Genomic DNA, 16,833 nt, shown 5'->3' with positions numbered 1-16,833 from the left:
CCCCGCGGTACGGTACAGGGTTAATTTTGTAATTATGTACCAGGGTTTTCTATTATAAATAGAGATGTAACCTAGACCTAAAAGATCATTGAATAAAATTCTAGCGCCGCCTAGGCACCGAGGACGTAAGCACATTGCCGAACCTTGTAAAATTCTCGTGTTCTTTCGTTTTCTTTACCCGTTTTCATCAACAATTGGTATCAGATGTCAGGAGCAAAATTCGAAGTCGCGAAATTCGATGGTCAGGGTAACTTCGGATTATGGCAAACGAGGGTGAAGGATCTATTGGCGCAGCAAGGGATCTTGAAGGCTTTGCGACCTACAAAAGCCGGCGTCGATGGATGAGGAAGATTGTGAAGAATTGCAGCAGCGAGCGGCAGGAACCATACGATTATGCTTGGCGGATGAGGTCATGTATCACGTCATTCATCTATCGTCTCCAGACGAAATTTGGAGGAAGTTGGAAAGTCAGTTTATGTCCAAATCCTTAACGACAAAACTGTATCTGAAGCAGCGGTTGTATGGGCTGAAGATGCAGGACGATCACGATTTGGCGCAACACGTGAATGTCTTCAATCAAATCGTTTCTGATCTGGCTCGGCTTGATGTGAAAATTGAGGATGAAGACAGAGCGATGATTCTGTTGTGTTCGTTGCCTTCCTCTTACGAACACATGGTGACTACTCTTACATATGGGAAAGAGACTATCAACGTTGAGGAGATTACTGCAGCCTTGTTGGCTCACAACCAGCGGAAGCAGAATGCAGGGGAAAGCTCTCAAGCCGATAGCTTATATGTCAAGGGTAATCGAGATCGTGGACGGAAGCCAGAGAAGGTAGGGTCCGGGAAGCGGAATTCCAGATCCAAATCCAGGGATAAGAAGACGATTCACTGTTACAAGTGCAAGGAGGCGGGACATATGAAGCGAGACTGTCCGAAGTTGAAAAAAGCAGACTGATGAGAAGCGTGATGGCTCATCCAAGTCTGTGAACGTGGTCGAGGATGATACTTCTGATTGCAGTGAGGGTGATATGCTTTCTATTTCAACGACACAATTGACGGATGCTTGGATTCTTGATTCTGGATGTTCTTATCACATCACGCCAAATAGGGAATGGTTTTCGACATACAGGCCGGTTAATTCTGGTTCGGTTTATTTGGGTGATGATCGATGTTGCAATATTGTTGGTATTGGTGATGTCAGAATTAAGATGCACGATGGCTCCGTTCGGACGTTGAGTGGTGTTCGACATATCCCAGACTTGAAGAAGAATTTGATTTCCTTGGGCACTTTGCACAAGAATGGTTTTATCCCTAAGGCTGACGAGGATAGGGAAACCATTCGGATTGTTAAAGGAGCATTGACTGTGATGAAAGGCAAGATGACTGCAGGGAATATCTACAGATTGTTAGGGAGTACCGTTGCAGGTGGAGTTCACTCTGTTGAGTCCTGTGATGATACGACAAAATTGTGGCATATGCGCCTTGCTCATCTTAGTGAACGTGGTATGGCAGAATTACACAAGAGAAACTTGTTGCATGGTGTCAAAAGTTGTAAGCTCGATTTTTGCAAGTATTGTGTTCTTGGTAAACAGACTAAAGTCCGTTTCAGGACTGCGAAGCACACAACTCAAGGGATTCTTGATTATGTGCATTCTGATGTATGGGGGCCTTCCACGACATCGTCTTTGGGTGGATCTAGGTACTATGTTACTTTTATTGATGATTTTTCACGGAAAGTTTGGGTGTATTTTTTGAAACAGAAATCTGAAGTTTTTGAGAAGTTCAAGCTGTGGAAAGCTGAGGTAGAAAACCAAACAGGACGAAAAATCAAGTGTTTGCGGTCTGACAATGGTACGGAGTACACAGATTCACAATTTCTACAATTCTGTAAGGAGCATGGGATTCAGAGGCATTTTACAGTGCGCAAGACACCACAACAGAATGGTGTTGCGGAACGAATGAACAGGTCGTTGAATGAAAGAGCCAGATGTTTGCGGTTGAATGCGGGGCTTCCCAAACACTTCTGGGCTGAGGCTGTTAACATGGCGTGTTACCTTATCAACAGATCACCAAGGGCATCGCTGGCTGGGAAAGTTGCAGAAGAGGTATGGACTGGTCATGATGTTAGTTTTGATAACTTACGGATTTTTGGTTGTCATGCTTATGTGCATGTACCTGCTGATGAGAGATCCAAACTTGATGCAAAATCGAAGGAGTGCATTTTTCTGGGTTACAAGAAAGGTGTCAAAGGATTCAAGTTCTGGGATCCAGTTGCGAAGAAAGTTGTGATTAGTAGAGATGTCGTTTTTGATGAACAGTTTATGTTGCAGCAAAAGCAAGACACGACAGTGGTAGATTTCGAGCAGTTTCCAGTTGAGAAACCAGAAACTTCTCAACCGACTTTTGGTGGTTCCACTACGGATGATTTGCAGGATTATAGTCTCGCCAGAGACAGGGTGAGACGGACGAATATAAAGCCTCCGAACAGATTTGGTTTTGAAGACTTGGTATCTTTTGCACTTACTGTTAGCAGTGATGATCCAGTTACTTTTCATGATGCCGTTACTAGTCAGGAAAACGACAAGTGGATGGCAGCCATGGTTGAGGAGATGGAGTCTTTGAATCACAATCGCACATGGGAGTTAGTTCCCCTTCCTGAGGGTAAGAAGCCGATTGGTTGCAAATGGGTGTATAAGAAGAAACCAGCAGTAACAGAAAAAGAGGGGGAGAAGTTCAAGGCTCGTTTGGTAGCGAAGGGTTTTTCACAGCAGAAAGGAGTTGATTATGATGAAATCTTTTCTCCTGTGGTCAGGCACACTTCAATCCGAGCAGTACTTGCATTGGTGGCTAGTTGGGATTTGCATTTAGAGCAGATGGATGTTAAAACTGCTTTTTTGCATGGTGATTTAGAGGAGCAGATCTACATGCGGCAACCTGAAGGTTTCACTCAACCTGGAAACGAGCATTTAGTTTGCAGATTGAAGAATCTTTGTACGGGTTAAAACAGTCTCCGAGACAGTGGTATAAACGGTTTGACTCCTATATGATCAAGATTGGCTACAACCGATGTGAGTATGATTGTTGTGTCTATGTTAAGAGCCTTGATGATGGTTCTTTTATTTTTCTATTACTGTATGTTGATGATATGTTGATTGCTGCGAAGAACATGGATGATGTTATCGGTTTGAAAACTTTATTGAGTCAGGAATTTGATATGAAAGATTTAGGTGCTGCAAAGAAAATTCTTGGAATGGAAATTTGCAGGGACAGAGACTCAAGGAAACTGCGGCTATCTCAACGGGGTTATGTTGAGAAAATGCTAGAAAGGTTTGCGATGAGCAGCGCGAAACCAGTTAGCACTCCATTGGCGAATCACTTTAATCTCTCATCAGAACAGTGCCCTAAGACAGATAAGGAAGCTGAAAATATGGCAAAGGTTCCGTATTCTAATGCTGTTGGCTGCTTGATGTATGCGATGGTATGTACTCGTCCTGATTTAGCTCATGCTGTTAGTCAAGTTTGTAAGTACATGTCTAAACCTGGTAAGCAACATTGGGATACAGTCAAGTGGATCTTTCGGTACTTAAAGGGTACTGTGGGACATGGAATTGTTTTTGGGAGTCAGCGGGATAATCCTTTGGTTGTAGGATATGTGGATTCAGATTATGCAGGTGACTTGGATAATAGAAGATCTACGACAGGGTATGTGTTTACTCTTGGTGGAGGGCCTATTTGCTGGAAGTCTACTGTTCAATCTGTCGTGGCACTATCTACAACTGAAGCTGAATACATGGCAGCGGCTGAAGCTGCAAAAGAAGCTTTATGGCTTACTGGTTTAGTGAAGGAGTTGGGTGTTCAACAAGGTGGAGTTCAGTTGCTTTGTGATAATCAAAGTGCTACTCACTTGGCTAAGAATCAGGTGTATCGTGCTAGAACTAAACATATTGATGTAAGGTTCCACAAGATCAGAGAGTTGGTTGCATCTGGAGAGGTTTTGTTTCAGAAGGTACATACTGATGAGAATGCCGCTGATATGTTCACCAAGCCAGTTACGACAGACAAGTTCAAGCATTGCTTGGACTTGTTGAATGTTTCGAGTTGTTAAAGAAGCAAGGTAACCCAACCCACATTGAAGTTTCCAAGGGGCAGGATATTCGCCAAGGTGGAGATTTGTTAGGTATGACTCATAAATATACCAGTAAAGAGGACAGGAGATGGAGCGGAGTGAGCGAAGCGAACATCAACTGTCCTTACAAAGAAAGTCTCGTTGTGGGGTTACAAATTATGTGGGTTGGGGGTGCGGGGGCGTAGCCCCCGCGGTACGGTACAGGGTTAATTTTGTAATTATGTACCAGGGTTTTCTATTATAAATAGAGATGTAACCTAGACCTAAAAGATCATTGAATAAAATTCTAGCGCCGCCTAGGCACCGAGGACGTAAGCACATTGCCGAACCTCATAAAATTCTCGTGTTCTTTCGTTTTCTTTACCCGCTTTCGTCAACAGATGTAATATAATGTTAAAAAATTAACTTTTCAAACGTACTAGTGGAAAGCGTCTTAATAAATAGATCTACCAAATTTTCACTAGAACGAATCTGTTAGAGATTAATGTCCCTATTCTTTTGTAGATCATGAGTGAAAAAGAACTTTGGTGAGACGTGTTTTGTTATATCACCCTTTATGTATCTGTAATACCCCAAATTTTGGTTAGTGACTAAAATATAGGTTTTGAAAGTTTTATGGCCAAAGTATAAAAATTGTAAAAGTTTAGGAACCAAAAATATAATTTTTAAAAGTTATATATTTTGGCCCGTAAATGAAAAGTTTGTCTCAAAATTAGTATTTATGTCGGAATCAAAATTTTGATGCGGGATTTGTATTAAAAGCTATAAAGCAGTAAAGTCTGGTATAAAATCGGATAATTGCATCGAACCGGAATTTTATGGAAATTTGAAGTAATTTAGATAAATATTGGAAATATTATTTCTATATTTAGAACAGTTAAATTTAATATAGACCAGTAGAATTGAAGTTGATTTTTCATATTTAGCCGAAATTGGAAAATTTAGTGACTAAATTGCAATTTTCAAAAATTGCATGGGTAGAAGAGGAAAGTCAATTTTTGTTGGTTTATCTTTGACTTTGGAATATGAAATTGGAAGATATTACAATGGCATAGTTGAAATTATCAAGATTCATTAATGGTAAAATGGTAAACTAGAATAATGTCCGTATAATAATGTGATTATTACTAAAAGATCCTTAGTCAAGTACTAATATGGGCATGGACAGTAATAATACGCTTAAGACTAACATGGTATTGATTGATGACAAAGAGTTGTCATTAACATAGAGACGTCAAAATTAATGCATGAATATATTGTCATAGAACAATATATTGGATAAAAGATCTTCAAAGCAGAGATGGAAAGTGTTTAGCAAAGATTGAGCAAATAAAGAAAGGCAAAACTAAAGACTTTGAAATTTAAATTCGATGGATGTTTATTCTATTGGAGATGAGTTTACATTTCCAATAATGAAGAATTGAAGAAGGATTTTCTTTCTGAAACTCATTATAGTCCTTGGACAATGTTTTTAGGAGGAAATAAAATGTATCAAGATCTAAAGAGTTGATACTGGTTGGCAAATACGAAAAGGGCTATAACTGAATTGTATTCAAATGTTTGACCTATCAATAGGTAAAAGCAGAACACTAGATTTCCATTTGGTTTGTTACAATTTATTTGATTCCTTGGTAGAAATGAGGAAGAGTTATCATGGATTTCGTGATAAGGTTACCTTTGACTCTCAATAAGAAAGAGTCGATTTGGGTGATTATGAATATATTAACCAAGACCACATACTTTATTCTAGTTCGAGTGGATTACTCGATGGATAAGTATGTTGATTTATATATATATTTACCCGAAAAATTTATCAATTTTATGGAGTATATATCTTAATAATATTGACAGAGACCAAGTATTACTTCAAGAGTTTGATTGTCTTTGCATAAAGCCTTGGAAACTCGATTGAATTTCAATATAGCTTTTCATCCATAACTGATGGTCAATCTGAGCGAACTATTCTGATACTTGAAGATATGATAATGGCGTGGGTTATTGATTTCAAAGGATTATGACAAAAGTATTTGCATTTAGCAAAATTCACTTATAATAGAAGTTATCAGTCAAATATTAAAATGCTTCATTTTGAAACATTATATGGAAGGAAATGTCAAACACTACTCAACTGGTATGTGTTGAAAGATCGAGATATAAGCAGTCTAAATTTGATCGAAGAAGTGGAAGATAAAGCAAAGATTATTCAAGACAATCTTAAGATAATAGATGACCAATATAAATCTTATTCAGATTTGAAGAGAGAATAGATGGAATATCAAGTCGGTGATAAAGTATTTCTTAAAGTTTAGAAAAAACGTTCTGAGATTCGAGCGTAAATGAAAGTTGAGTCCGAGATTCATTGGGTCGTATGAGATTATAAAGAGATTTTTTTCGGTAGCTTTTCAGTTAGCATTACCTCTGGAGATGGAAAAAATTCATAATGTGTTTTTATGTATCGATGCTTTGAAAGTATCGATCGGATCCTTTACATGTAATTACACAGGAGGAAATTGAAATTCAACCATATTTGTCGTACGAGGAATAAACAGTGAAGATCTATCATATGGAGTTAAGAAACTGAGAAATAAAATGATTCCACTTGTAAAAGTTCTTTGGCGGAATCATAAAGTTGAGGAAGCGACATAGGAACAAGAGGAAAATATGAAAAAGCATTTTCATCATCTTTTTACTTCAAGTATAAAAATACATATGGAAAATTCGAGGACGAATTTATTTTAAGGGGGAAGAATTGTAATACCCCAAATTTTAGTTAGTGACTAAAATATAAGTTTTGAAAGTTTTGTGGCCAAAGTTAAACTTTGTAGAAGTTAAGGAACCAAAAATATAAATTTTAAAAGTCATATATTTTAGCCAATAAATGAATAGTTTGTCTTGAAATTAGCTTTTCCGTGGTAATCAAAATTTTGATACGAGATTTGTATTAAAAGCTAGAAAGAAGTAAAGTCCGGTATAGAATCGGATAATTGCATTGAACTGAAAGTTTACGAAAATTTGAAGTATGTTAGATAAATATTGGAAATATTATTTTTATATTATAGAACAATGAAATTTAATATGGATTAGTAGAATTGAATTCGATTTTCCATATTTAGCTGAAATTAAAAAATTTAGTGACTAAATTGCAATTTTAAAAAATTGCATGGGCAAAGGAGGAACTTCAATTTTTGTTGGTTCATCTTTGAATTTGGAATATTAAATTGGAAGATATTGCAATGGCATAGTTGAAATTATCGAGATTCATTAATGGTAAAATGGTAATCTAGAATTAGATGAATTTTAAATTCATTTAATTTTATAAAGCCATGTGTATTGATAATTATTGGGAAGAAAATAAAGAATTTTTCTCATCTTCTTCAAGCTTAGCCGTGGGTTCCATTGTAAGTAAGAGAAAGCTTTTTAATTTGATTTTTCAAGCCTACATGTTTGATTTTTTGGATTAAGTTGTTAGATAGAGATTTAATCCTCTTGAAATTCTCAATCGTTTGATATAAATATTTCCTGGAAAACATGCTTGAATGATGGAATTAATGATTAGGGTTCAAGAATAACATGTTGAATTTTGAAGAATTAAAGGATGATTTTTATGTTATTAGTGTTGTAGATTAATTTCCAAGCATTTGTGATGATTAAAACCAAGTAGAAATGCATATACCCAATTCGGCCAAGCTAGGGTTTATGAGAATTGATTTATTTTGGATTGAATTTGATGTTAGGATGATTGTAATTGCATGAATTTAATCATAAGATCTTGAATTCATGCTTGAAATTGATTGAAAACCAAGCCCTAATTGCATAATTAGGTTCAACCAAGGGGCTATTAATTAGGAAAAATTATTCAAAAATTTCCTATGGTCTAGAATTGATATTAGATGTGTTTTACATGCTTTGGAGATTGAATTGAATCAATTTGGCACCTTGAAATAGTAAAAGGACCATTTAGTAAGTTTTGGAAAATTATGGGACAATGACGAGAATTGTGAAATTATTGATATTCAATGTTGAATTTTAATTATTGAATGCTGGATTTTAAGTTAGAATAATGATTTGGGACTAAAGTATAATTTTGAAAAAAAACCATGGTGGAATTCAAATGGTCATGTAATTTAGGGACTTGATTGCAAGCTTGTTAATATGATGGTACTATTTGAGTATGATACTACAATGCTGGAAATTATTACTTGAAATGCTGATTTTGAAGTTTCAAGTATATGTGTTGCCATCAAATTGCAAGTTTAGTAAAGGTGATGTTTGAATTCGAAAAGGCTAGGAAAATTAAGGATGAAAATGTAAGTTTTCAACTCTTAAAGTATTAGATTGAGTATATTAGTTACATGTTGGAATTTTTAATGGTTGGTTTGGGAAAAAAAGTAAAATGGTGAAGGACTATTATGAATTAAATGGAAAAGTTGAAGTGAATTCTAAAGAGAATTCATAAAGGGCGACTTAAAATGCAATGTTTGTGAAAGTTGAAAAGTTGATGATGAAAATGGATATTTATGGAATTGAACGTTTATTTTGGAAGTTTGAAGTTAAGTTGGGATTATGTTTTATAGAATTTATATTATCAGAATTAGATTATGTTAGTATAATACTAACATAGAAGTTAAATATTGTGTTACTATATGATGTCGTTCAGACTACGACAAACCTCGCGATCTTAGCTTCTCGAAAGCGAAGAACAAATCACTTGAGTAAAAGAATATCATAGAAAATGTTCAGTAGTGAAGCAAAGGTGAGTACAATTTATTTATTTAATTCTTTTGATCGATGAAGACTTACGATAAGTCAACCTCATATTATTTTAAAGTATGAACTTTAAAGCATGATTTAGTTCTAATTATAAAATATTTCTATAAAGATTACATAAATGTTTTATGAATGATTTTTGGGTGTGAATTACCCAATATTTCTATATATTATATTTTTTGAAATGATGTTTGAATGAAATTTCTAAAATGATTTTTGGGGATGAACTACGTAAAGTATTTTATATGATATATATATTAAATTATGGATGATTTTGGGTATGAACTACCCACGTTTATAATTTTATATTGATGAAATGAAAATGATTCTGATTGAAAATGTATGATTAATAAATGAATATGATATGAGCCCATTGTATGTTGCATTGAGAGTCATAGGTACACTTCGCATGTCATGAAGTTGAGCAAAGTAAAGTCTGATTTCGATATGGTACATTCATGTACATTATGAAAGGCACTGTTGGTGCAAATGACATGAATACACTTGGAGTGCATATTCTGATGATGATGATGGCACCGTTGTTGCTTAGTGCGCATATTCTGTCTGACTCATGTACCTTGTATTCTCTTACATATACATTGGGCTATAAAAGTGAAATATAATAATGAATGTAAAAAGTTATGAAAAGGATTTAAATGGAAAATAATATGAAAATGAAATATGAAAGTTTTAAAATGTGTCTAAATGAAAAAGAATATGAAATGATTTTTTATGACTGATATTGTAATACCTTAATCCAGTTTGACCCGAAGATCCATGGATTATGTCACACGAAACCATCAAATGGCTAATCCAAAAATTTCTTTTCAAAAGGTTTGTAAAACACCAATCATCATTCATCATAACGTAAATAAAAGAAATCATAATCCAAGTTTACAAAATAGGAGAGTCTTCCCAAAAGTATACAAATACAAACATAGAGTTTTAATCAAAATAGAGTTATGACTCGAATACAAAAAGGTCCACATAAATACATGCCCACTAAATATATCCAAGGCATACACTGTAAACGGCTAGTCTAGAATATACCAATGCAATAGACTCCTTGACGATCCTCTACTGACATGCGCACGGAAATACATTCCATACATTGACCTCGCAAGCTCAGTTCCATGAAAATAACTATGCAGTACTACATGCATTCATTACGTGAACATGCCGGTGTACAAAGTCATAAACATGCTATGTATATAGACAAACATGAGATGAGCCTAGTGATGTGGTTTGAGGAATTTTACGTGCATTTCGGAAAATATACCATCCTATCTAAACGTGATAGCTTTAGGGTAAAAATTAGAATTTACGTGCATCGAAACTTATAGCCCTAGTCTATCTTGGATACGCGAGAGGTCGGGTTGAGGACCAAAATTTAGGTGCATAAAAACCTCACATTCTAAACCTACTCAAGCATAGGGTATGATCCAAAATTTTAGGTACATCGGATACATACTGATACGATCTGGAATTTTACATGTAACATATACGTACAAAGTCAGACAATACCCAGATATTTCACAACAGAGGACTATTGTCGTAATGTTAGAGTAACTTGGGTGTCCTGACCATTTCCCGAGCATCATACAAAGGCAAATCTATGTCATCCTAACTTGTTTGCTTTCTAGGTGAGAATTTACTTAACTTGATTGTTTTCACTTGTATCGAATATTTAAATCTTATAAGGACCAAAAACATCCAAGCTCGAACCCCTAAACCAAATAAACCAAATTGGCCAAAAATCAGCGATGGTATTGATATTGTACTTGTAGTATTGATACCAACCCTTGTGTATTGATACTCCCCCTGAGTATCAATACCAAAAATTGCTTTGATGTTTTCAAAAATGCCTTAGTATCAATACTCTTATGAGAAGTATCAATACTCTACCCTTGTTATCAATACTTCCATGAGTATCGACACCAAAAATGGCTACTGGAATCCTAAACTTTCCACCGGTATCGATACTACTCTTTGAGTATTAATAATGGACCCCGAGTATTGATACCCCTTGATGGAGTATCGACACTCCCTTTATATTTTGCTTTGTTTTTACCTTTCACGAAGAACAATATCAGTATTGTTCTTTCAGTACCGATATGACGGACTAAAGTGTCGTGTTTTGGGTACAAAATTGCATTTAAAACTCTCCCATTCACTCCCCTAGGACTAACAAAGCTTATTAAAGTATTATTTGAGGTTTTAGAGGTCAAAATACACCATATTTATGGCTTACGAACAACAAATACATATTTTACCATGAAATTACTCTAGCATGCTTTCATGAACAAAACATATTATTTATGCACATTTAATGACCTACATGTGGTATGGACAAGTTAGAATCGTGTTACCTTGATTCAAAGCTACTGAACAACATCCTCAACTCATCGAATGACCAATTTCTTTTTGCCTCTTGCTTTGGAACTCTTCCCTTGCTCTTTCACTAATTAAGACATGGAAAACGAGTTACCAACTCATTGGAATACTTAACAAAGTTAAAAACATTTCAATGAACTTGAATCTTTCTAAAAGGAGTTAAAAATTTTGGTTTTCTAAACTCCCACAAAAACCCATTTTTGGATAGTTATCTCAAACCTTGCAAAAGTGGTCTTGAATGAAAGCTTGGAATGAGTAGTTTATAGTTATTACCTTGGAAATCTTAAAGAAGGCTTAGAATTCTTAAACTTGAATCTTTAGCTTGATTTGGAAGGAAGAATATGAGAAAGAAAAGAGGAAAAAGAGACAAACAATGGTTAAGAAGAAGAGATGGGTAACAGACGTGATATCATCTCATTAATTAGAAATTCGGCTTTAGATTTGAAAAATGGGATAATTACTGCCCTAGTCCCTCCACATTTGAGTCCAAAATAAAAAAAACCTATTTTTATCTCTTATTGGGCTCATCTCAAGCCCAAATCAAATCTATTTGGTTCCAACTCTTCATGGGCTAAGGGAAATTATTCTAAGGTCCAAATCGAATATACCCGAAACTCCTAACCTAGAATTTGGGGCGTTATAGATGTTGATTATCATGGTTTTGATGAAATCATGAGATGATGATAAATTTCAGGTTTCTAAAGAAGGAGATGGATCTAAAAGATCGATTTGAAAGTTTAATGATTTATTTGAGTTATATTTTATTGTATTAAAGCATTTACGAAATTTTATGTTTTATCTCACCTTAGCAATATTACTACTTCACAAAGTTTTACTTAGTGTGTGATGGTTTTCATACGTAGGTCATATAAAGAAAGGACGTGAAGTAAGGAGCACAGAGAGCATCTCTTCTTGGGGAATCATATCGACCTAGAGTATCAGTAAGACATCTTTAACTTATTAGTGGCATGTATATTATAAATATTTTTGGTTGCTCCGATACCTAGCTTAAAATGATTGGTAGTAGATGTAATTTAAAGGTTAAATGATTGATTTTTTTAAATTAGGAAGTATTTTGTCAGTTTTATATAGTTGAGAAACATCATTGAACTGCCTGTTAGAGTATGCCCAAAGACCAGTCATATGATGATTGTATTGACACATTTTAATTATTGTATTTATTAAATAAAGGCATTATCATTATTTTCTTTTATTTTATTTCTGTGCATCTAATAATCTAAAAGATAATAATGTATGTATAATAATGTGATTATTATTAAAACATCCTTAGTCAACTATTATTATAGGCATGGACAGTAATAGTACACTTAAGACTAATATGGTATTGATTGATGACAAAGAGTTGTCATTGACATAGAGATGCCAAAATTAATACATGAATATATTGTCAGAGAACAGTATATTAGATTGAACCACTATGAGATTATGTCTTGGATTATTATGTGATTGGTCACAATATTGCTCATAGTGATAACTATATATATAAGCCAGAGACTTGAGATCATTACAATCTTAACATATATTGTTGTATGTTTTGATAAAGTTAAGCGTGCTCCATAAATGGTTTCACTATAAAGACTTACATTGAACATATCACGATATATGTAGCGGGGTGTGAATGATTGAGATATGATTTTTCCTTCCTACATAATAGGAAATATATCACAGGCCACTTGATTGTGAGAGACTTGAAATGGATGGCCATGCTCGAATAAGTTGATATGAGATATCACAAATTATTCATTAATTATAGTCTACTCTAGATATCAAGAAATAATAAATGGGCTACACAAGTGTGATTGTTCCAAGACTTGTACATATTCTAGATATAAAGAACAAAAGGATATAATACATTCAAAGAGTTAGTCATAGACATGTTATATCAAATCATGACTTCTCGTAACTTAGGTAACAATGACATATTGATAGATTTCAGTTATTGTTTATAATATTAGAATAGTTCCAATTATTACTACTAACGTTATAGGAACCTACAGGGTCACACCCAATGGTTGAAAAGATAGCAACTCATAAATGTGTCACATATGTACAATTTGATTGTACATGATTAAATTGTGTATTTAATATTAATATATATTTTATATATATGATATATATATGTGAGTAATTTTAATTGCACAAAAATACCAGATTTAATAATATAATTAAAGTAATTATACTCCCAACTAAATTCAAAATTTTTAAAAAACCCTAATTGCTAGGGAGAAACATATGTAAGGGATATATTGGTCTAGCAGCCATTTTGATATCTTTTGAAAAATCCTGAAATTCCTAGAACCCTTTTAAAAAAGGTTTTGCTCTTAACAACTATTCAACTGGGTGAACTAAGTAGAGGCCGAGACGAATTTTCGTGGAGGCTAGGATTCGAACTGTTCGTGATTTCCTTCTCCCTGTTTCGGATTTAACGTACTTGGATCACTGGTGAGACCGTCACGTTTTTGTTTCCGTTATGCCATAGGTGCGTTGACGGTCCTAAAAGTGATATCATAGCCATTTATACGATCCAAATTCGAGTTATATTATTGGTTGATGCAATATATATGAGATGGATGCTTTAGTTTTATCATTTTTGATGAATATGTATGTTATTATTATTTGATTTGATAACTGCTATGGTTAATACATTAATCTGTTAAATTTACAATCACTGATTAAGAGTTAATCATATATTGGTTTGCTACAAGATTTTATGATATTGATATGTTAATTGTTAACATGTCAATCTGTGGGTATACGATAACAAATCACGTTCAGCAGAGGAACAACGATTGTTCCAATATAAAAAAAAACACAATTTTGTTGATAAATGTTATCAAATCGTGAGGTTTTTCATAGAAACACTATGTATTATTTTTCAAAAATTTCAACTAGCTGCACCGGCACGACTTACCGTCGCAAAGGGCTCCGCCCCTTGACCCCTTCGTAGGCAACATAGATTGTAGGCCCATATTGGTAATTTAAAAAAAATACTAATAACATATATATGATATGTTTGATTTGCACGATGTTTGACATTCATAGTTATAACCCTTTAATTTTAGGATTCTTGGTTCTCCCATTGGCTTGGGATGGGCTACCTTAGTTTTGTTTTGGGCAATAACCATTGCATTTTATTTATTGTTTATATCTATCATGTATGTGATAAAACAAATGACACGTTAGCATGCTAAAATAAGAATGAACTTTAATGAGATCAATAAAGGGCCTAATATTAACAACGATGAGATAATTTCGCAAATCCCTCTTTATAATCTAAGTTAGCATAATCATCCAATATTTACCCTAGTTAAGACTTCGATCGATATTGTGTGGGCTTTGCCAAAGCATTGGACACGTTAGCATGCTAAAATAAGAATGAACTTTAATGAGATCAATAAAGGGCCTAATATTAACAACGATGAGATAATTTCGCAAATCCCTCTTTATAATCTAAGTTAGCATAATCATCCAATATTTACCCTAGTTAAGACTTCGATCGATATTGTGTGGGCTTTGCCAAAGCATTGGCATATAAATCTATCTTGGTTAAATGTGAAGAATAAACAAGTGATATTCGCCGGTTGAAATATTGGTAATAACTTAGATAGGTTATTCTAATAGGATTAGAAACCTAGAGGTTATTTATTTGGATGAATCATGAGATGATTTGATCAAAGAGTTGTTCACTAAATGGAGGAGTTACATGAGATGTAATTAGTAAGGTGTTTCTTACCTAAATAACCATTTTCCTAAAAGAAAAGCCAAAGTTGATTTAGGAAGAAAATGAAATATGGATCCTCACTCACTAGAAAAAACTTTCAAGATATTTTTCCAAAATGAAAACTATAGGGTTTTTTTAATTTTGAATAAAATAGTGGGAGTAATTTGTAAATAAAGACCTATTTATAAATTTTTCGGTAAATTTACTTACTTTAAATATTTCCATTATTGTAGTTAATGGAAAACTTATCAATGCGATCGCTCCTTGAGAAGGAGAAGTTGAATGGCATAAACTTCCTTGACTGGTTATGTAATTTGAGAATAGTTCTCAAACAGGAAAGGAATGAATATGTCATTGAAGAACATATTCCTAATAAACCGACATCTATTGCTTCTAGAGCTGACAAAGACAAATTTAAGAAACATATAGATGATATGTTAGAGTAGGTTGTCTAATGCTTGCCACCATGACTCCTGAACTTCAAAAGCAACATGAGGACACGGTTGCATATGACATTATTCAAAATCTCAAAGAAATATATGAGGGGCAAGCACGTCAAGAGAGGTATGAGACCTCTAAAGCTCTGTTTCAATGTAAAATGGCATATGGATCTTCTGTAGAAGCTCATATCATCAAGAGGATGGCCTACATCCAAACGTTGGAAAAGCTGGGATTTCCTCTCAAAGATGAATTGGCTACAGATGTTATCTTACAATCGTTACTGGATAACTTTAACCAATTTTTCCTTAATTTCAATATGAATGAAATTAATAAGACTTTTCCACATTTACTAGGCATGTTACGAATTGTTGAAAGTAACATGAAAAAGGTTGGACCTAAGCCCATTCTGATGATCTGCAAGGGCAAAGGAAAGGGAAATAATAAGAAAGTGGTCAAGCCCAAGGGTAATGGCAAGCCCAAGCCCAAAGGAAATGATTCATTGAAACCCAAAGGGGGAGTTAGCAAGGAAGGAAAATGTTTCCATTGTGACAAGATCAGACACTGGAAAAGAAACTGCCCCAATTACCTTGAAGAGGTCAAGAAGGCAAAAGAAAACGGAACGTTTGTTTTATGTATTTATGTGATTAATGTTAATTTGCTAACATCTACTTCTTAGGTATTAGATACCAGTTGTGGTTCTCACATTTATACTTTTGTACAGGGACTACAAAAGATAAGGAATCTGGCTAACGGAGACATGGACCTACGAGTTGGAAATGGTGCAAGAGTTGTTGCATTAGCTATAGGAACATATGATTTATATTTGCCTAGTGGACTTGATTTGCATTTAGAAGATTGTAATTTTGTGCCCAGTTTGACTAATAACATTATTTTTATTTCTTGTTTGGACAAGATTGGTTTTGAGATTATTATTAAGAATAATTGTTGTTCTTTTTATCTCGATAATGTTTTTTATGGTTCGGTACAGTTGATTAATAGTCTCTATTTATTAAATCAAGAAAATACCCTATTTAACATAAATACTAAAAGATCAAAAATAAATTAATCAAATCAAACTTATCTTTGGCACTGTCAGTTAGGCCATATAAGTGATAAACACATATCAAACTTATCTTTGATTCATTTGTTTTTGGACAATTGGATGTATGTGAATCTTGCTTATTAGGAAAAATGGCTAAGGTTCCCTTTAATAGTAAAGGTGAACGAGCAAGTGATTTATTGGGATTAATATATAGTGATGTATGTGGGCCAATGAATACACAAGCCAGATGTGGATTTCAATACTTCATTAAGTTTATTGATGACTTCAGTTGATATGGTTATATTTATCTTATTTTCC

The sequence above is a fragment of the Hibiscus syriacus genome, unplaced genomic scaffold (genome assembly GCF_006381635.1).
Source record: "Hibiscus syriacus cultivar Baekdansim isolate YM2019G1 unplaced genomic scaffold, ASM638163v2 tig00117048_pilon, whole genome shotgun sequence".
Lineage (NCBI taxonomy): Eukaryota > Viridiplantae > Streptophyta > Magnoliopsida > Malvales > Malvaceae > Hibiscus > Hibiscus syriacus.
This window is presented reverse-complemented; position numbering follows the sequence as displayed.